The 23,103-nt window shown below is 43.3% G+C and overlaps 1 protein-coding gene across 9 annotated transcripts in view; it reads left to right on the top strand.

The window, feature by feature from the left end:
- The window catches only part of DLGAP2 (DLG associated protein 2), a 628,408-nt gene that overhangs the window by 289,938 nt on the left and 315,367 nt on the right, over positions 1–23,103 (top strand). The window lies entirely within an intron of this gene.

Raw genomic sequence — 23,103 nt, 5'->3', positions numbered from 1 at the left:
GATTTACATATACTCGAGTATATTCTCGAGTATAAGCCGACCCAAGTATAAGCCGAGTCCCCTAATTTTACCACAAAAACTTTGGAAAACCTATTGACTCGAGTATAAGCCGAGGGTGGGAAATGCATTGGTCAAACTCCCCAGTATATAGCCTGCCAGACCCTGCCCCATAGCATATAGCCAGCATCTGTCCCCCAGTATATAGCCTGCCAGCCCATATCCCCCAGCATATAGCCAGCCACCTGCCCCAGTATATAGCCATCCCCCTGCCCCAGTATATAGCCAGCAGTGGGGGAAGCCAGAAAGGTGAGTTTTGATATATTTTTTTTACTCAAGTATAAGCCGTGTTTGGGTTTTCAGCACATTTTTTGTTCTGAAAAACTAGGCTTATACAGGAGGTCCCCTACTTAAGAACACTCGACTTACATACAACCCCTAGTTACAAACGGACCTCTGATAATTGGTAATTTCCTGTACTTTAGTCCCAGGCTACAATGATCAGCTATAACAGTTATCACAGGCGTCTGTAATGAAGCTTTATTGTTAATCCTGATTCTTTATGATTTTTAAAATCCGATTGTCACAGAGACCAAAAAAGTTCTGGCTGGGATTCCAATGATAAAATATACAGTTCCGACTTACATACAAATTCAACTTAAGACCAAACCTACAGATCCTATCTTGTATGTAACCCGGGGACTGCCTGTACTCGAGTATATATGTTACCAGAACAAAGATTAGTACATAAATACAGCACCATGGAGTTCAATATATAAGTACAGTAATAGAACCAAGCTTCAAACTGAAATACAGCAACAGGACCAATTACCAGCCCCTTTGATAAATATAGAGGCTAATGTGCCCACTGCAATAAATATAGATACTGCACTCCCATATTAGCTATATGCTGCACCCCTTCTATTAAATACCATACTCACTTTATTAGATGCATATACTGTGCCCCTCTCTATTAGATATATTTGTGACCACAGGGGTAAAAACTACAGAATCCAAGCTATGAATATTCACAACAGCTTAAAAATATAATAAAATCCCCCACAAGAAAATAGGCATTCAGTGGACTGCTCCCCAGTATATTTATATCTAACACACTGCTGCCCCCACAGTATATAGGTAGCCAGCACTCTGCAGCCCCCCTCCCCCAGTACATAGGTAGCCAACACACTGCATCCCCCACAGTATATAGGTAGCCAGCACTTTGCAGCCCCCCTTCCCCAGTACATAGGTAACCAACACACTGCAGCCCCCACAGTATATAGGTAGCCAGCACTCTGCAGCCCGCCTCTCCCAGTACATAGGTAGCCAACACACTGCTGCCCCCACAGTATATAGGTAGCCAGCACTCTGCAGCCCCCCTCCCCCAGTACATAGGTAGCCAACACACTGCAGCCCCCACAGTTTATAGGTAGCCAGCACTTTGCAGCCCCCCTTCCCCAGTACATAGGTAACCAACACACTGCAGCCCCCACAGTATAGAGGTAGCCAGCACTCTGCAGCCCCCCTCTCCCAGTACATAGGTAGCCAACACACTGCAGCCCCCATCAGATATAGGTAGCCAGCACACTGCAACCCCCCCCCCCCAGTAAATATTTATCCAGCGCACTGTAACCCCCCCATCCTCCCACAGTATACAAATAACCAGCACACTGCAATGGAATTGTAATTTAAGATGTATTTAGTGAATTACTTTCTTCTCTTCTGCCTATACTTTAAACGTTTCTTACTCTGGACACTTTTGTTTGAAGCATTCTTTTCTGCCAGGAAACTGACTATTCAGCAGATAACCCAGGTAGTTTTTTTTAGATTACACTTACAGTATTCACAATTTCTTCAATATGGGTTGCATTATGCTGTAAGTGTATGTCGCTTTGTACCTAGATTGTGGGAGAAACTGGACCTATGATATTTTTGACTATTTATGGAAAGTTTCATTCTAATTTACAGGCAATAATTAGAATGATTTGTTTAATGGATTGCGTACTGTAGAAAGATCCAGATAACAGGAATATGTTAGAGGCCATACACATTTAATGCAGGTTTCCAGTGCTTAAGGAAATATTCCCTGAAAGAGAGTTTGTAAATTACATTGCATAAACAGCATGCTTAACTTTCATTAGCTGTTCCCATTTTTCCATTATTTTACTGCATTTGGTCCTCATGTATTGTAAGAATCTGATTTAAATATACAACAAAAGAACCAGACCAGTATTGTTTATATGGAAAGAAAGCCCAACTTTCTACCAAAGGTTAATTACTAGAGATGAGCGAACACTAAAATGCTCGGGTACTCGTTATTCGAGACGAACTTTTCCCGATGCTCGAGTGCTCGTCTCGAATAACGAACCCCATTGAAGTCAATGGGAGACTCGAGCATTTTTCAAGGGGACCAAGGCTCTGCACAGGGAAGCTTGGCCAAACACCTGGGAACCTCAGAAAAGGATGGAAACACCACGGAAATGGACAGGAAACAGCAGGGGCAGCATGCATGGATGCCTCTGAGGCTGCCTAATCGCACCATTATGCCAAAATTATGGGCAACAGCATGGCCATGACAGAGTGACAGAATGAAGCTAGATAGCATCTAAAACATCCAATAATTGACCCTGACACTATAGGGGACGGCATGCAGAGGCAGCGGCAGCAGGCTAGAGAGTGTCATGGCGACATACCCTAAATGGACTCAGGCTTCAAACCAATGGGTGGCAGAGAGGAACCAAAGGAGGTGAGCAAGAAGCGCTCAAATAATATCGGTACATGATAAAAGTTTGCCAGTATATTTTGTGGATTACACAGCAGGGTGGCGACAAAGTTAACATGGAAGCCATGAAAACAACCCAAAATTCTGCCTGACACAGCTCGTTTGATAAGGGGACCATGTATGGAGGCAGTGAACTAGTAGTAGATTAAAGGTGCTGCAGTTAAAACTATGTTAGTTGGATCTTGGCATGGAGCTGGCGCTCCGCTGCCAGGCGAGCTTTCGCCAATCCAAGCCCCTGTCTATAGGCTACTCCCCAAACAGCACTTCTAAGAACCTTTTGTATAAGATCAAGTGTAGTAGCGTTCTTATAAGTTTAGGATATGGCGGGTGAGGGGAATGTAAACAGATGCGCAAGAAGCGCTGAAATAATATCCCTAAATGGTAAAAGTTTGCAAGTATATTTTGTGGATTACACAGCAGGGTGGCGACAAAGTTAACAACTTTGATGTGGAATGCCCTGTAATAGCTCTTGGGCGGTGTGCCTTTTATCGCCTAGGCTCAGCAGTTTCAGCACCGCCTGCTGTCGCTTAGCGACGGCACTGCTGCTGTGCCTAGAGCTACCGACTGATGGCGCCATGCCCACGGATGGTAATTCGGAGGAGGAGGAGGTGGAGGAGGGGTGGGAGGAGGTATAGTAGGCCTTTGAGACCTGGACCGAGGTAGGCCCCGCAATTCTCTGCGTCGGCAGTATATGACCAGCCCCAGGGTCAGACTCGGTCCCAGCCTGCACCAAGTTAAGTGTAGTAGCGTTCTTATAAGTTTGGGATATGGCGGGTGAGGGGAATGTAAACAGATGCGCAAGAAGCGCATGATGCGCATGGAGCTGGCGTTCCGCTGCCAGGCGAGCTTTCGCCAATCCAAGCCCCTGTCTCTAGGCTACTCCCCAAACAGCACTTCTAAGAACCTTTTGTATAAGATCAAGTGTAGTAGCGTTCTTATAAGTTTAGGATATGCCGGGTGAGGGGAATGTAAACAGATGCGCAAGAAGCGCTGAAATAATATCCCTAAATGGTAAAAGTTTGCCAGTATATTTTGTGGATAACACAGCAGGGTGGCGACAAAGTTAACAACTTTGATGTGGAATCCATGAAAACAACCCAAATTTCTGCCTGACACACCTCGTTTGATAAAGGGACGATGTATGGAGGCAGCTATATGGACGACTTTTGGAGGTAGCAATGGAGACAACGTGTGGAGGCTGCTATGGAGACAATTTAATTTGGATAGTGCCTGTATGTGGCAGTCCCAAACATTTTTCAAACCAGAGGAGCAGGTAGGTGGCCCTCCAGTAAAATGGGATAGATTGAGTGCCTGTATGTGGCAGTCCCAAAAATGTTTCAAACCAGAGGAGCAGGTAGGTGGCCCTCCAGTAAAATGGAATAGATTGAGTGCCTGTATGTGGCAGTCCCAAAAATTCTTCAAACCAGAGGAGCAGGTAGGTGGCCCTGCAGTAAAATGGAATAGATTGAGTGCCTGTATGTGGCAGTCCCAAAAATTGTTCAAACCAGAGGAGCAGGTAGGTGGCCCTGCAGTAAAATGGAATAGATTGAGTGCCTGTATGTGGCAGTCCCAAAAATGTTTCAAACCAGAGGAGCAGGTAGGTGGCCCTCCAGTAAAATGGAATAGATTGAGTGCCTGTATGTGGCAGTCCCAAAAATTGTTCAAACCAGAGGAGCAGGTAGGTGGCCCTGCAGTAAAATGGAATAGATTGAGTGCCTGTATGTGGCAGTCCCAAAAATGTTTCAAACCAGAGGAGCAGGTAGGTGGCCCTCCAGTAAAATGGAATAGATTGAGTGCCTGTATGTGGCAGTCCCAAAAATGTTTCAAACCAGAGGAGCAGGTAGGTGGCCCTCCAGTAAAATGGAATAGATTGAGTGCCTGTATGTGGCAGTCCCAAAAATTCTTCAAACCAGAGGAGCAGGTAGGTGGCCCTCCAGTAAAATGGAATAGATTGAGTGCCTGTATGTGGCAGTCCCAAAAATTGTTCAAACCAGAGGAGCAGGTAGGTGGCCCTGCAGTAAAATGGAATAGATTGAGTGCCTGTATGTGGCAGTCCCAAAAATTGTTCAAACCAGAGGAGCAGGTAGGTGGCCCTGCAGTAAAATGGAATAGATTGAGTGCCTGTATGTGGCAGTCCCAAAAATGTTTCAAACCAGAGGAGCAGGTAGGTGGCCCTCCAGTAAAATGGAATAGATTGAGTGCCTGTATGTGGCAGTCCCAAAAATTGTTCAAACCAGAGGAGCAGGTAGGTGGCCCTGCAGTAAAATGGAATAGATTGAGTGCCTGTATGTGGCAGTCCCAAAAATGTTTCAAACCAGAGGAGCAGGTAGGTGGCCCTCCAGTAAAATGGAATAGATTGAGTGCCTGTATGTGGCAGTCCCAAAAATTGTTCAAACCAGAGGAGCAGGTAGGTGGCCCTGCAGTAAAATGGAATAGATTGAGTGCCTGTATGTGGCAGTCCCAAAAATGTTTCAAACCAGAGGAGCAGGTAGGTGGCCCTCCAGTAAAATGGAATAGATTGAGTGCCTGTATGTGGCAGTCCCAAAAATGTTTCAAACCAGAGGAGCAGGAAGGTGGCCCTCCAGTAAAATGGAATAGATTGAGTGCCTGTATGTGGCAGTCCCAAAAATTCTTCAAACCAGAGGAGCAGGTAGGTGGCCCTGCAGTAAAATGGAATAGATTGAGTGCCTGTATGTGGCAGTCCCAAAAATGTTTCAAACCAGAGGAGCAGGTAGGTGGCCCTCCAGTAAAATGGAATAGATTGAGTGCCTGTATGTGGCAGTCCCAAAAATTTTTTAAAACAGAGGACCGGGTAGGTGGCCCTCCAGAAAAATGGAATAGATTGAGTGCCTGTATGTGGCACTCACAAAAATTGTTTCAAACAGAGGACCGGGTAGGTGGCCCTCCAGAAAAATTAAATGCATGAAGTACTATAGCAAGAGCCAGTGGGCCCTGTCAAAAAATAGCCATTTTCCTCTGCTTTACTGTACAAAGAGGAGGAGAAGGAGGAAAATGAGGAGGAGGAGGAGGAGTGGATCAATTATTCAGGTTGAGCTTCCTTCACCTGGTGGAGATTGGAAATTCTGAGAAATCCAGCCTTTATTCATTTTAATAAGCGTCAGCCTGTCAGCGCTGTCAGTCGACAGGCGTGTACGCTTATCGGTGATGATGCCACCAGCTGCACTGAAAACCCGCTCGGACAAGACGCTAGCGGCAGGGCAGGCAAGAACCTCCAAGGCGTACAGCGCCAGTTCGTGCCACATGTCCAGCTTTGAAACCCAGTAGTTGTAGGGAGCTGTGTGATCATTTAGGACGATGGTATGGTCAGCTACGTACTCCCTCACCATCTTTCTGTAAAGATCAGCCCTACTCTGCCGAGACTGGGGACAGGTGACAGTGTCTTGCTGGGGTGACATAAAGCTGGCAAAAGCCTTGTAAAGCGTACCCTTGCCAGTGCTGGACAAGCTGCCTGCTCGCCTACTCTCCCTCGCTACTTGTCCCGCAGAACTACGCACTCTGCCGCTAGCGCTGTCAGAAGGGAAATACTGTTTCAGCTTGTGCACCAGGGCCTGCTGGTATTCATGCATTCTCACACTCCTTTCCTCTCCAGGGATGAGAGTGGGAAGATTTTGCTTGTACCGTGGGTCCAGGAGAGTGAACACCCAGTAATCGGTGCTGGAATAAATTCTTTGAACGCGAGGGTCACGGGATAGGCAGCCTAGCATGAAATCTGCCATATGCGCCAGAGTACCAACGCGTAAGAATTCACTCCCCTCACTGGCCTGACTGTCCATTTCCTCCTCCTCCAACTCCTCCAACTCCTCTTCTTCTGCCCATACACGCTGAACAGTGAAGGACTCAACAATGGTCCCCTCTTGTGTCTCGCCAACATTCTCCTCCTCTTCCTCCTCATCCTCCTCCACCTCCACCTCCTCCGATATGCGCTGAGAAACAGACCTCAGGGTGCTTTGGCTATCAACAAGGGAATATTCTTCCCCCGTCTCTTGTGACGAGCGCAAAGCTTCCGACTTCATGCTGACCAGAGAGTTTTTCAACAGGCCAAGCAGCGGGATGGTGAGGCTGATGATGGCGGCATCGCCACTGACCATCTGTGTTGACTCCTCAAAGTTACTCAGCACCTGACAGATATCAGACATCCACGTCCACTCCTCATTGTAGACTTGAGGAAGCTGACTGACCTGACTACCAGTTCTGGTGGAAGTTGACATCTGGCAGTCTACAATCGCTCTGCGCTGCTGGTAAACTCTGGATAACATGGTCAGTGTTGAATTCCACCTCGTGGGCACGTCGCACAACAGTCGGTGAGCGGGCAGTTGGAGGCGGCGCTGCGCTGCCCTGAGAGTGGCAGCATCTGGGCTGGACTTCCTGAAATGCGCACAGATGCGGCGCACCTTCGTGAGCAAATCAGACAGATTGGGGTATGTCTTGAGGAAACGCTGCACTATCAGATTTAACACATGGGCCAGGCATGGCACATGTGTCAGTCTGCCGAGTTGCAGAGCCGCCACCAGGTTACGGCCGTTGTCACACACAACCATTCCCGGCTTGAGGTTCAGCGGTGCCAGCCACAGATCAGTCTGCGCCGTGATGCCCTGTAATAGCTCTTGGGCGGTGTGCCTTTTGTCGCCTAGGCTCAGCAGTTTGAGCACCGCCTGCTGTCGCTTAGCGACGGCACTGCTGCTGTGCCTAGAGCTACCGACTGATGGCGCCGTGCCCACGGATGGTAGTTCGGAGGAGGAGGTGGAGGAGGGGTGGGAGGAGGAGGAGGCATAGTAGGCCTGAAACACCTGGACCGAGGTAGGCCCCGCAATCCTCGGCGTCGGCAGTATATGAGCAGCCCCAGGGTCAGACTCGGTCCCAGCCTCCACCAAGTTAACCCAATGTGCCGTCAGCGGTATATAGTGGCCCTGCCCGGCAGCACTCGTCCACGTGTCCGTGGTCAGGTGGACCTTGTCAGAAACGGCGTTGGTCAGGGCACGGATGATGTTGTCTGACACGTGCTGGTGCAGGGCTGGGACGGCACATCGGGAAAAGTAGTGGCGGCTGGGGACCGAATACCGAGGGGCGGCCGCCGCCATGAGGTTGCGAAAGGCCTCGGTCTCTACTAGCCTATAGGGCAGCATCTCCAGGCTAAGCAATCTGGAGATGTGCACATTAAGGGCTTGGGCGTGCGGGTGGGTTGCACTATATTTGCGTTTCCGCTCCAGCGTCTGGGGTATGGAGAGCTGAACGCTGGTGGATGCTGTGGAGGATCGTGGAGGCGACGATGGGGTTTTTGTGCCAGGGTCCTGGGCAGGGGGCTGACTAGCAGCTGACACAGGGGAAGGAGCAGTGGTGTGCACGGCCGGAGGTGAACGGGCTTGTTGCCACTGAGTGGGGTGCTTAGCATTCATATGCCTGCGCATACTGGTGGTAGTTAAGCTAGTAGTGGTGGAACCCCTGCTGAGCCTGGTTTGGCAAATGTTGCACACCACAGTCCGTCGGTCATCCGGTGTTTCCTTAAAGAACCTCCACACTTCTGAAGATCTAGCCCTCGCCGCAAGAGCCCTCACCACGGGAGCTTCACTAGTTGACAGTGGCGCTGATGCACCAGCTCTGGCCCTGCCTCTCCGTCTGGCCCCACCACTGCCTCTTCCAACCTGTTCAGGTCGAGGACTCTCCTCCGTCTCAGAAGCACTGTGTTCACCCGGCCTCTCAACCCAGCTTGGGTCTGTCACCTCATCATCCTCCGATCCCTCAGTCTGCTCCCCCCTCGGACTTCCTGCCCTGACAACAACTTCCCCACTGTCTGACAACCGTGTCTCCTCATCGTCGGACACCTCTTTACACACTTCCACTACGTCAAGAAGGTCATCATCACCCACAGACTGTGACTGGTGGAAAACCTGGGCATCGGAAAATTGCTCAGCAGCAACCGGACAAGTGGTTTGTGACTGTGGGAAGGGTCCAGAAAACAGTTCCTCAGAGTATGCCGGTTCAAATGCCAAATTTTCCTGGGAGGGGGCAGACTGGGGGGGAGGAGGCTGAGGTGCAGGAGCTGGAGGAGTGGGGATTTCGGTGACATGGGTGGACTGCGTGGAAGACTGACTGGTGGTGGACAAATTGCTCGAAGCATTGTCAGCAATCCACGACATCACCTGTTCGCACTGTTCTGGCCTCAACAGTGCTCTACCACGAGTCCCAGTAACTTCAGACATGAACCTAGGGAGTGTAGCTCTGCGGCGTTCCCCTGCTCCCTCATCAGCAGGTGGTGTCTCACCCCGCCCAGGACCACGGCCTCTGACCCCTGCAGTAGTTGGACGCCCACGTCCCCGCCCTCGTCCTCTACCCCTAGCCCTCGGGTTAAACATTTTTAAAATGAGAGTTATAACTTTTTTTTTTTTTTTACTTCTTTTTTTTTTTTTTTGTGTTTTTTTGTGTTTTTTTTTTTTTTTGTGTTTTTTGTTTTTTTTTGAGTTTTTAAAACCAAACAATCCTATCCTATTGCTATGGCTATTTTCTAGCCAAGTATCAAAGGAAGCACACTACTATGCCAGATGAGATGACACTGAGTTATTGCCTAATAGAAATCCAACCCCTACTGAATTTTGCCACTTCGGCCTTTGCTATGGATATGTGCGCCACTAAGCGCAGAACACAGCGGTCGCAAGTCTCACTACAAATTGCTCAGAATTGGCAAGTACATGCACTGCAGAAACTACAGCCACCAGCAGATCAACCAGAAATCAAATATATAGAACGCTACTGTAGGCTTCAAGAAGCTGTTTGTATTCTCCTATGGCTATTTTCTAGCCAAGTATCAAAGGAAGCACACTACTATGCCAGATGAGATGACACTGAGTTATTGCCTAATAGAAATCCAACCCCTACTGAATTTTGCCACTTCGGCCTTTGCTATGGATATGTGCGCCACTAAGCGCAGAACACAGCGGTCGCAAGTCTCACTACAAATTGCTCAGAATTGGCAAGTACATGCACTGCAGAAACTACAGCCACCAGCAGATCAACCAGAAATCAAATATATAGAACGCTACTGTAGGCTTCAAGAAGCTGTTTGTATTCTCCTATGGCTATTTTCTAGCCAAGTATCAAAGGAAGCACACTACTATGCCAGATGAGATGACACTGAGTTATTGCCTAATAGAAATCCAACCCCTACTGAATTTTGCCACTTCGGCCTTTGCTATGGATATGTGCGCCACTAAGCGCAGAACACAGCGGTCGCAAGTCTCACTACAAATTGCTCAGAATTGGCAAGTACATGCACTGCAGAAACTACAGCCACCAGCAGATCAACCAGAAATCAAATATATAGAACGCTACTGTAGGCTTCAAGAAGCTGTTTGTATTCTCCTATGGCTATTTTCTAGCCAAGTATCAAAGGAAGCACACTACTATGCCAGATGAGATGACACTGAGTTATTGCCTAATAGAAATCCAACCCCTACTGAATTTTCCCACTTCGGTCTTTGCTATGGATATGTGTGCCACTAAGAGCTAAACACAACGGTAGCAAGTCCCCCTGCTAATTCCTCACAAAATGGTAAAAGATGCAAATTAAAATAAAAAAAGTAGAACGTTATTGTAGCCCTAAGAAGGGCTGTTGGGTTCTTTGAGCATCACTCCTGCCTAACAGTAAGCTAATAGAACACCCTAACGCTTTCCCTGACCAGCAGCAGCTCTCTCCCTAGCGGCATCCAGAGACAGAATGATCCGAGCAGCGCGGCCAGCGGCTAGTCTATCCCAGGGTCACCTGATCTGGCCAGCCAACCACTGCTATCGACGTGTAAGGGTACCACGTCATGCTGGGTGGAGTGCAGAGTCTCCTGGCTTGTGATTGGCTCTGTTTCTGGCCGCCAAAAAGCAAAACGGCGGGAGCTGCCATTTTCTCGAGCGGGCGAAGTATTCGTCCGAGTAACGAGCAGTTTCGAGTACCCTAATGCTCGACCGAGCATCAAGCTCGGACGAGCATGTTCGCTCATCTCTATTAATTACAAATGGAAAAAAAATAGTATGGCTTCATGAATATAACACTACAAAAATGATAACACTATTATTGAACTAAAATATAACAGTATTTTAAAGTTACACAATGAGAATTTCAATGATGAACAATTTACTGTATAAACAAACAATAAACAGTAGTACCCTAGATATTATTTTACAGCTACTGTAGTGTAATATACTGAAATACTCATGGACTGGACTGGAACACAAATTGTGTCACTAAAAGTAAGGAAGTAGATATTTCACCTTCTAGCTTCTAGTACTGATCTTAAGGGAGTAAGTATAGGAAATCAAGGATCTTGGTTTACCTTCTAATGATGATCTGTTCTATTTTGCTTAGCTAGCAATACATTCCCTTGACTGAGCATGCATTTAGATTTCAATAGGGAGAAGGACATAAGCTGATAACAGACCCCTGGTGGCAGCATATCCCCCAGGATAACAAAGCATCACATATGTCGAAGCCCATCATCTCCATTCCTTCTTATCCGACCATTAGTCATGAGGGATAGGGGGCAGGGAAGAGGTCCCTTTACTAGTAAGTAATGCACTTTTTGTCTAAGGCTACATTCACACTGCCGCATGGGGGACGTATATACAGCCAACATATATACGGCAGATATACGTCCCCTATAGAAGGCAATGGGCGCACTGCGCCCTAAGGGAGCGGTACAGTGCAGAAAACGTGCGGCACCGTGCCGCTCCCTATTCCGGGAAAAGAAAGGACATGTCTTTTCCCGTATTATGGCATTGTGCGCCATACATCCCTGTGGAGAGGGGCGGGGGTGAGCAGTGCTCTCCTCCTCCTCCTCTCCCCGTGCGCTGCCGTGTGCCCGCCGTGCTATGTGCATGTAGCCAAAACCTGTGGGTTCAGAAGACTTTTATCTTTTGGCTATGCTTAGTGCTTTCAGGGAACTATTATGTGGTTGTGGACATACGTAATGATTAGTAATTGTGTTATACGTTTACACTGTTACATTAAACTGCTGTAATGTTATCATTGTTCAGCAAAAATATTTTTTTATAACTAGCTAAACTAGCTAAAACTAAAAGTAACCAATACATTTTCAATAGAAATGTGTTGGCAACAAATATTACTTTTGATTGTTAAATAATACCCAATGACAAATTTCATTTTAAAGCTGCATGTGAAATATGATGGAAACTTTTTACTTTACTAGTTTTTTAACTATGGTACAGACCATGAACTTAGTAGTATACAAACAAGACCATATGAAGAATATTATGCAAAATATTCATTTATATTCATCGAACACAGTAGAACATCAATACATTAGTACATCACCAGTCTTCTTTTTCCTGGAAAGTAATCATCCATTGTTTAAAGTTCTCTCGGGTCTACTGAGACCATGAACGTATTAGTTGTGCTGCTACGTTTCGGAGGTAACTCCTCCTTCCTCAGACATGTGTGATAAATTATCTGATTCCTTTTATACACCTCCCTAGCATATCATTTGAAAACAATCTCAGAAACATAATACAAACAGTCTACGGAAAATAGACATCTATCCTAATTATTAATACTACAAAAATACATAAAAATTACACTGTTCTTTTAACCCACGAGGAAGCAATGTATCTATCTCAGTTATTCAAAAGCCATACCATGAACTTGACTACCTACTGAATAGATTCTAAGGCTATATTCACACGACCATATGGGGGATGTATATACGGCCGGCGTATATACGCCGAACGGGAGCGGTACAGTGCAGCACATGTGCGGCACCCTACCGTTCCATAGCTCTCTCCCGGGTGCCGACATGTGCAATCGTCATGTGAATGCAGCCTATGTTTGGAATCACCAGGACATCAAGGCTATTCAATGGAAAATAATTGCACAGGCACCTGAGCAATTCCATCCTTAAGCATTTCTAGGTGGTATTGATGACCATGCTGCCTAATCCTTTTGTTTCTATTGCTTCTAGATGTACACTACTGATCAAATCTTTCAGAGATACCAAATTTTTCCAATTTTTATTTAGATTGGTGCCCCAGTTCCCACAAACATACTCCAATTGTAGGTTTCTCTGCTCCCAGCATTCCAAGTGATCCCAAACAAATTTAATGGGGTTAAATTCTGAAATCTGTGGAGACCATTCCATTTTTTGTTGCCCACCAGCTTCTTTTTGTCTTCGTGTGTCAACCCTGTGCAAATTCGAAATAGATCCAACAAAAGAGCTCCATAACTTCATACTCAATTTTTGACAGTTGCTGTTACATACTGAGGAGCTATCCTTTCACCCAATCAACAATATATTAAAACCTTGCGTTATGTGCCAGATATACTATACTTTGATCCACCAGTCCATTCTTTAGTAGCCCACACAAGTCATTGCTTGGCCTGGGCAGGTCTTTCCTAAGAAATCCCTTTGATTAAAATCAGAAATTCATACTAAGTTGAGGTTGAAAAATCCTGTTTTTTATGATTGTAACTTATTTTTGAGCATTTGATCTACGGTAGTTCTCTTAACTATTTTAGTGTAACAAATAACTGGAAAAATGAAGAAGTACTGAAAACGTTTACTGATAGTGTATGTGTCTGGTGGCTTCTGGTTCCCCTGCATTAGCAAAATATTATGACCCTACAGCAATTGTCATCCATCTTTTGTTTGATGGATGATTTCTGTGAGAATCTGCAGCACTTCAACTTATAAATGCTGCTTCAAAGGTACATATGGGGCCTACCAAAAGGTGGGTGGGTTGGGAGAAATAGCATGATAAGTGGAAGATAAAATATTTAAAATACACATGGAGGTGGGCAGTGTTTAACCCCTTTTTCACTCCCCACCTTCAAAAATCTATAACTTTTTTAATTTTTACACTTAAAGAGCTCTGTGATGGCTTGTTTTCTACGTAACAAATTGCACTTCATAGTGACGGTATTTAGTATTCCCTGCCGTGTAGGAAGCGGGAAAATAATTCCAAATGCAGTGAAAATGGTAAAAAAATGCATTTGCCCACCTGTCTTGTGGACTTGGATTTTATGGCTTTCACTGTGCGCCCCAAATGACATGTCTACTTTATTCTTTGGGTTGGTACGATTACAAGGATACCAAATTTATATAGGTTTTATAATGTTTTCATACATTTACAAAAATGAAAACCTCCTGTACAAAATTTTTTTTCTTATTTTGCCTTCTTCTGGCACTAATAACTTTTTCATACTTTGGCGTACAGAACTGTGGGTGGTGTAATTTTTTGTGATTTTTGATGACATTTTCATTGCTATAATTTTTCAGACTGTACAACCCTTTGGTCACTTTTTCTTGATTTTTTTATATTTTTCAAAATGGCAAAAAAGTGGCATTTTTTACTTTGGGCGCCATTTTCTGTTACGAGGTTAAACGTAGTGAAAAAACGTTATTATATTTTGATAGATCAGGCATTTTTGGACGCGGTGATATCTAATGTGTTTAGGATTTGTACTGTTTATTTATTTTTATATCAGTTCTAAGGAAAGTAGGGTTATTTGAATTTTTAGGTTTTTTTATTATAATTCTTTTTTCAACTTTTTTTTATTTTTACTATTTTTCAGACTCCATAGGGTGCTTTATCCCTAGGTTGCCTGATCGATCCTATCATATACTGCCATACTACATTATGGTAGTATATTGGGATTTTCCTCCTCATTCATTACAATGTGCTAATAGCACATTGTAATGAAGGGGTTAACACGAGTCCGCCTCAGGTCTTCGGAAGATGGATCGCTGCTTCCTGATGACATCACAGGGAATGACAATTCTCGGCAAGATGGCGGCGCCCATTCGCAGCTATCTTTTTGAAGGCGCTGCGGGCGATCGTCGGGAAAACACCCGCCGCTAGCACCAAACACAGGTGTTACCAGTATGTCTTTGCTGCAATATGCAGCAAAGACTTACCAGCTGGGTAGAGGGCTCAGCCTGTGAGCCCTCTCCATGCACCGGGACCCGGCGCGTGCCGTACTACTACTGCGCACGTCGGTAAGGGGTTAAGGAATCATGGAATCATGTAAGAGAGAAAGCCTCTTTCTGTCTCCGCACTCCTGCAGCCCAGTGCCTCGTAAGGACACGTCTCAGCTGTTCTCTGGCTACTTAATTAAACAAGCAGCTAGTGGAGGAGGCTGAGCACACACATCTCTTCTGCTGAGTGGCCAGGTTTGTACTCAAGCCCTGTGAAGGGAAAGCAGGTCGCAGTAGTTGCTTGTTAAACTGACTGGGATCTCTCTCCATTTTTATTTTCATTGATTTGTATAATCTGCAGTGCCGTATATAGAAATGTGCTCAAGGTGCATTGACGTCAAATGTTTTTTTTTTTTTTTTTTTTTGCCTAAGTCTGTGAATTTCTATTGTGGTACTAACAAGAAAAGTACTTCAGTTTCCCTAGTTGTTACGTATTTGCTTTTTAGATTCAGGATATTAAATGTATGCTGCAACATAAATTTATTTTAACCTGGATGGGTTAAATTGTCTTAAAGGGTCACTTGATGTCTTCTTAAAGGGGTTTTCCCATGAAAGAAAGGTTAATCCCCTACTTATATTTACACAAAAAAGATAGTTTTTATCTCTTACTTTGCAATTTTACCTGTTATGCTGTTTTAGCTCCTATAATTCTCAGTGATGATCAGTGTACAATTCCAGAGTGTGTGCAGGGACTATCAAAGCAGAAACTACATGATCCGTCTAGTGCTGTGAGATGCTGTTTGCTGACAAAGAGGTTAGATTATCAGGATACAGGTTTATCTACACCTCATTTAGTTTCTGAACATTATTCTAATAGAAAAAGAGAGATAAAACAGATCAGAGATAAGAGACGATGAGACATATGAGATGCACATAACACACAATGACACACTTCAGTTTTGCTACATCTCTGCTACATCTAACCTATAAAACACACAGTCAGCTCTGTTAAAACTCCTTCCCCTGCTATAAGGATCCTATATTATCTGTAGCTTGTAGATTTAGTCTCCTCATGCTGCTGCTTGCAGGCCGTAAGTGTGTGTGTGTGTGTTTAAACTCTTTTTGGAATGCACAGGGGAGGGCCTGGAGTGCAGAGAGACTGCAATGAGCAGACAGGGGAAGATATTCATAACCGGAATCTGCCATGCTCGACCCTAAGCCAGAAAATTTACGGTTGGATGTTGGAGCAAACGGAATTGTAAACACCAGGACTGAAAGAAGTTGAAATTATATCTGTTAAATGCTGTATTTTTGTTAATAACAGTAAATTATAGAATGTTTTATTTTGTAGTCCAGAGTATATTTAAGAATCTTGTCTTTGTGGGAATACCACTTTAAGAGTTATTATAATTTATGTATATAATAATAGTTGATTCTATGCACAAATGTATGCACAATTATTGGGGGTTCTTTCTAATCTCAAAATAAGTACACATGGGAAAATTCATAAAGAATGGGGCATTATGCTTCCTGTACCTGGTAGGCCAATTCCAATATCATAGTAATTCTGGTGCAAGATTGTTGACCCAAAATAAAATCTATGCCAGATGGAGGCATGCATAGACTCCAGCTTTAACCTGCTCCAGTATCCTGGCACAGGCTATCGGAAATCTAGTCCTGTGCCCCAACCTTTGGGTATGGGTAGGATCTAAGAACAAATAGTAGAGATGGATGAACAAGGTGATCTCCAAGATTTAATTGTCACCCGTTAAATCTTTACTGGCATCCCTTCCTTTCCTCCTTTATGCCCTTTCCCTTCTAAGAGATGAGCAGCTAAATAGTATGGGAATCCTTAGAAAGGTTAGCTGACCCCAGTTACGACTAGAAAAGAGTAAGTGCAAACCACAGATGCAAAGGGAAATGTGGGCTGCATTAAGGGAACCATATTGTAGTAGAAGAAGGAATGAAGATGGCACATGAGTGTAATAGTCATACACAAGAACCTCTACATTATGCACTAGTCATACACATTAACCTCTACAACTGTAGAATTATGAGTACAATTTCAACACCTATCCGGCTTTTTCCATTTTATCGAGATTATCGATAAAATTTACAAACACTTGGCAACCCTAGGTCACCGCATTGAACCCACAGCCCTGCTGACCATGATGCAACCTGAATTTTATAGAGCAGAAATAGCTGGAATTTTTAGCTCAATCCATTGAGTGCAAAAAAATCAAGCCTTTATTTTATCTCAAGGATATATTTGCATAGAACAGTAGAATAGCAGATACATTTGTTGCCAGGAAACAGAAGTGCTTCATCTCTTCTTCCGGCTTCTGAGCGATTGACTCATCATGTATAAACACAGGAGTGCATGTATGTAGTATTGTGCTTTCTGTGCTTATTTATATCTCAGTTACCTTCAACATGTAACCCTCTTGCTACCACAGGTGCCCAAAGCCATAAGCTTGTGGGCTAAATTATATTTCTGGACCTTTGCTAACAGAATTTCATTTACTAAAAATGTGCGATCATTTATTTTTGTTTATTATAATCGTTATTTTCTTGTAATATATTTAAAGGTTACAGACTATATAGTAGAGTTCAAAATTATTTTATTTTATAGTATGCATGTAATAAAGAGGTATTTCCCTTTTGTAATTTATGGCATATTCACAGAATATGTCACAAATGTGTGATCTCTAGAACCTTCATGGTATAAGGAATCTACCATCCAAATAGAGCATGATAAACCAAGGACACCGTGGCAATCTTCTTATATTTGTTATTCATGGCAGCCTTCCTTCTAAAATCAACTTTTAAAATTATGCTAATGATCCATAAGAGTTTTGGGGATCCTTACCAGAACCCTTCTGTGCTGTAACTTTACAGGCTGTTACAGTGTGCAAGGAGTACTTCACCCTTCAACTATGTGCTCAAACTTCCTCAGCTGTAGTGAGATTACATCAGACAGAGGAAGGGGAGGGAATGCTTGGGGAGCAGAGGGGGAAAGAGAAACAAAGTAACACCATGTGAACCTTCAGCACAGAGGGGCTCTGGTAACATCTCACAAAGCTGCTCATTGCTCATTAGCATTATTTTAAAAGTTGATTTTAGAAGGGAGTAGGTGATGAATAACAAATGTATCTATGAGAGAGCTCCATTCGTAGCAGCGGTAAGAGAGTGGCTCAGTGGACCCCAGTTTTTGAGAGGGGTGCAAGTTCTAGAGGAAAAAATATTAATAAAAATGCTGAAAACAAATCACTTAGTCCTGTCAGAAAAGATTATTTCGAAAATAAGCTGCTGGAACCAGTGTCATCTCTGAGTATCCTCTTCTAGCATCAGATTTTGTGGTGCAAATTGTGGCTAAAAACATTCCACATCATCTATTAAAGTGCAACTTTATTTAAATTTTTTCACCAATATGTAGCAGAGGCGGTGCACCTGCTATGATGATGTAATCAGATGGCGACACAGCTGCATCATAACTGCTGCGCGTGGCAGAGAGCATAGACGTGCCTCTGCCGGCACTGCAGGGAAGCAGGGGATAAAAGAAGCTGGAGCCGCGGGGTAAAGAAGAGCGCCAGAGGTAAGTGTTTTCTTAGGGGGCCTCTGATGTGGATATTTCATATGAGGGGAAAGGGAAGCACTGCTGGGCACATCTTCTAAGGGGAGCAATTCTGAGAACATTTTCTGGGTGAACCGAAGCTGGGGATATTTTATGAGGGGGACACTGCTGGAGAAATTCATTCAGGGGAGGACTGCTGGGGGCATTTCATTGGGGGGCTCTGATGCGTACATCACATTTATGGTGGGGAGACCGCTGCTGGACATGTTATAAGTAAGGGGAGGTCACTGCTGGACATTATTAGTGAGGGGAGGCCCGTGCTGGACATGTTATTAGTAAGGGGAGACTACTGCTGGACATGTTATTAGGGGGGGAGGCCGCTGCTGGATATGTTATTAGTGAAGGCGAGGCCCCTGCTGGACATGTTATTAGTAAGGGGAGGCCCCTGCTGGATATCTTATTAGTGAGGGCAGGCCGCTTCTGGACATGTTATTAGTGAGAGGAGGCTGTTACTGGGACATTATTTTACAGTAGCAGAAGAATTTCCCACCCTATGTATATTTTTTTCCTCACAGTAAAAATCCTAAAGACAAGGGGACCTTATAGGTGTGTAGGGGTTGCTATAGAATAAGGGATATAATAATGTCCCCTTTTCTGTAGCAGTCTTCTTATCAAGACATGAGAAGGATGCTACAGAAAAAAGGGCAGCTGCAGGAAAGGGGGCATTTTAGACCAGGGGCTGCAGGAAAGAGGGCATCATATGGGTTGGATTTAAATATGGACTGTTTGCGAAGCACACAATTTTATTTTCCAGGGACCATGGTAAGAGGGCTTCCTGGCCCGGTCCCTGGTAAAAAAATTTTTTGGGTGCAGCAGGTCCCCAGAAACAAAAAGGTTGGGGAACACTGCTCTACGTCTAGAGGAGAGGTGCTTCCACCATTGCCATAGATTCTTCCCTGTGCGAGTGGTGAGACTTGTGAATTCTCTGCCACTGGATGTTGTAATAGCTGATAGGGGCCCAGGTGCTTTTCTAGAGGGCAATAACATCACATTGTATGGGAATAAAACTCTTTGTGCATATTTTCTGTTGATCCAGGAAGTTATTTTGACCATCATATTAGGGGTCAGTAAGGTATTTTTCCTAGCTTTGGGACAATAAGCAGCAGCCTTGTAGGGTTGTGTGTGCTGCTTTGTGGCTACAGAAGCCTTCTGCAAAGAATAGAGAAGGAGAAGGTCTCCCCTGTTCCATTTCAGTTCTGCAGAACTTTCTCTGTCTCTTTGTACCTGAAGCTATGCTATACACTCCTCTGCAGCAACCCTCCACCACCTTATGCTCCCTGGACACTTCCTGACACGGGGAAGTTGTTAACCCTTAGTGCTTACAAGGCACCTTCATCTAACTGCTGTTTTGTACTACTTATTACTTGATCCATGTTCCTACATGTGATGAAAGCCGATAGGCTTTTTACGATATGTATGTATGCAGACTATCCATTATTCAGTGATTTACCTGTAGAAATTTCACTGGATTTGCTGTTAAATGTCTTCATTCGAAAATATAAGATATCATGGGCATCCTAAATATGGCTCAGGGCTAAGGAAGGAAGAGGTTATTTTCCACCATCTTCATTGCTGATGAGGAAGATTAATGAAAAGTAGCTTGAACAGAAAGTGCCATAGCTCTGGAAAAAAAAAATTACAAGCAGCACAATAGGGACATTGTTCTGTTTGTTTCTAAAGGGGGAATCACATATGACAAATTGGTAAAAATCGTTATTAAATAGCAGTTACTCTGCAACCATTTTACTCCTTGTTTCTATGTAAGCATTTTACTCCTTGAGATTTTGGGTAAAGGACTGTGGTTCAGAATATTTTAGTATAGTATAGTGAATATGTGAGCTTGGGCAATATGTCTTAGGCTCAGGAGCTAGGCTAATGCCATATGCAGCATTTTGTATGACTACTTTACAGTCCAGTTACATTGCCACATAGTGTATACATGAGGTTTTATGTCAAAGTTATTCTTAAGAAATTAATCGTTTTAAAAAAGTCTATACCTTTCTTAAACGTATTCCATAACATATACATTCATGGCAGCTGCAATTTAGATAAAAATGTCAATCATTGCTTACCCTTTCAATAAAGTAACATTTTAATGTAATAGAAGTAGCTGAATATTAATGGATGAATGTGCTCACTGCCATCTGTTATTGCAGCATTTATAGAAGAGGTTATTCTGTATGTTTCAGTGTGTTTATATGCATGCATACATTTACAATTCTTTGAAGAAGCATATCAAATGTAATCTGGGAATTGCTGGAATGAAGTATAAGTTTCAGGTGATTGATTTCTACAGCTTTACACCTGAAAGGTCAGAAATTGTTTTCACTATCTAAAGTTCATCTACCTTTAGCCACAATTGATTCTAGCCTGGTGTCAGGATAACTCATACATTTAATATTTTTCCTCCTTGACCAATAAATGTGGTATTTTAGATTTATCCTCAGCACAATATGAAAGTTTTGTTTAATGGACACAGATATTTTCCTTTTTCTTCATTCTTATTTTTTTTTATTTTCAGTGACATTCATAAATGGGAAAAGTGTAAGAAAAAAAAATTGTTCTACATGTTTAACTAGTAGCTTCCAGAACAAGGAGGAGGAAAGATTTTTTCCATTAATGTTGGTGACATGTCTGGTTTAGTCATGTAAACACTGTGCACACTGTTTATATGAGTCTAAAAGTTGCTGGACTACCCTCTTTATTGCTTGAGTGTCCCTATTGATGGCATATTTCCTCTCTCTATTGTCAGTTTGGAATTATAGACCATTTTAGACCATGTTTCTATGGTTCCTAACTGTCCATGGCTGGGAGGAGATATAGCCAGCACTGCGTGTGACAAAATGACTGCATTTTAAGTAGGATTCAGTTTTTGGGCACAGAGGAGGTATTTTACGGTTTTCCTGAGATTTTCTTTTCAAGTATTTGTATATAAGGAATTTCGGTAGACTTTTAAAAATAAGATAGATACTAAAATGTATAAATAATTCATATTAGTTAAAAGCATTTCCTGATTTTGAAGATCCTAGATGGAAAAACAATGTAAAAGTGTTTGCAAGGTTAAGTGTACAATTACTGGAACAATATTTTATAGTTTATATCTAACACATGTGTTGTATAGTGTGATGTAATATGAGTATTTTATTCACATCACCACTTGATGATGTATTTAATGTGCAAGCTCTATCTTTAGTTGTTCATTTTCTCACCTAACACCAGTAGCTATGATACTCTTTATACACATAGTTTTCTTTAAAACAAGTACCAGTAGCTATGATATTCTTTATACACATACTTTTCTTACACCCAAACACAGGTGGTATGTAAATGATACATCGAGGAAAACTTCTAGCTATGTTACGTGTAGAACTTTCAGGCTGGAGATTGTCCATCAAATCATTTCATGCTTCATTTGCATACTTCCTTTTAAGGGTGAAAGAGGCTGCATTTGGGGGATATGTATGCTAAGTGTGTAGAACACCCTACAAAACCATATGATTACTTTGTGAGGTCAAATACTGCTGACACCGTCTTTTGAAAGAGTTTATGTGCTGACAAAAATAATTTGAGGGAATCATATACGTTGATGCTTCAGAATGCTTCTTGTCTCCAGCTTAAAATAGAGAACTGTAAATGGTGAAACTGTTTTATTTGTCACATTTACAATAACAAGTATCCTCATAATAAGTGTTGTGTTCCTACACTTTTATGATTTCAAAAAATATATTCAAATCATATTATGACATATTCAGAGTTTAGTGAAGGAGATTAAATATAAATATAAAAGTGCAATATCAATATTTTTATACCACAAATCAATAGTTCATGGTTCATAGTTTGCTCAATATCTTAATTACCTATGTGCAACCATTTCTTTGTTATCCTCCCCAGTTTAGCCTGGCTCTGCACTAGCTGTGTCTACTGGCTGTGCTGATTTCTCCTGTGATTCCAAAGAGTTGTCCAGAGATTTTTGGAATTTGGAATTTTTGGAGTTTTGAAAACACTCTTCTGCAGACCCTATGCTATGTTCAGTGGATTTACTTCTAGATATCTCTTAAAGGGGTTTGCCCATGAAAGAATATTCTCAAATTTAAATCCCCTGGTGATGTTTACATTTTTAACCCCCTTACTTTTCCATTTTACTCAGTTTTATTGTTGTTTTAGCTCCTATAAGTGATAATCAGTGTAAACTCTCTCTAAGCAGGCACTTCATGATCTCTCTAGTTCTATGTGCAGACAATGTGGGTAGATTATCAGGGTACAGGTTTATATACACTTTAATTTAGTTTCTGATCAGTCTACTAGTATCTGACACTTAAAAAGATGAGAGATGAGACAGATCAGAGGTGAGAGATGATGAGATCCAGGAGATGCCTTATACACATGACATTTTCCCCTATGCATACTTTACATACTGTCAGCTGTACTATATACCTCCCTCCTTCTGCCCTGTAGCTTGTAGCTTTACACTGCTCACGCTGCTGCTGCTGGCAGGATGTCAATGTCTGTGTCAGTGTGTGAGAGCTCATCCTGGAATGCAAGGGGAGGGGCCCCTGCAGGGAGCAGGGGGAGAGAGATGCTCAGTGAAGGGTCAGGCAAGATGGCTGCCAACCCTAATGTCAGAAGATACAGGGTCTAGGGGCAACCAAAATTGTGTACACCAGGACTGATAGGGACAGTTTGGAATTATATCTGTTAAATGTTCTTTGTTAATAACATTGAATTAGAGAATGGGGCACATTTACTTACCCGGTCCAACG

This window comes from Engystomops pustulosus, chromosome 3 (genome assembly GCF_040894005.1).
Source record: "Engystomops pustulosus chromosome 3, aEngPut4.maternal, whole genome shotgun sequence".
Classification (NCBI taxonomy): domain Eukaryota; kingdom Metazoa; phylum Chordata; class Amphibia; order Anura; family Leptodactylidae; genus Engystomops; species Engystomops pustulosus.
Note: the sequence above shows the minus strand (reverse complement) of the source record. Positions and strands in the feature narration are given on the sequence as shown.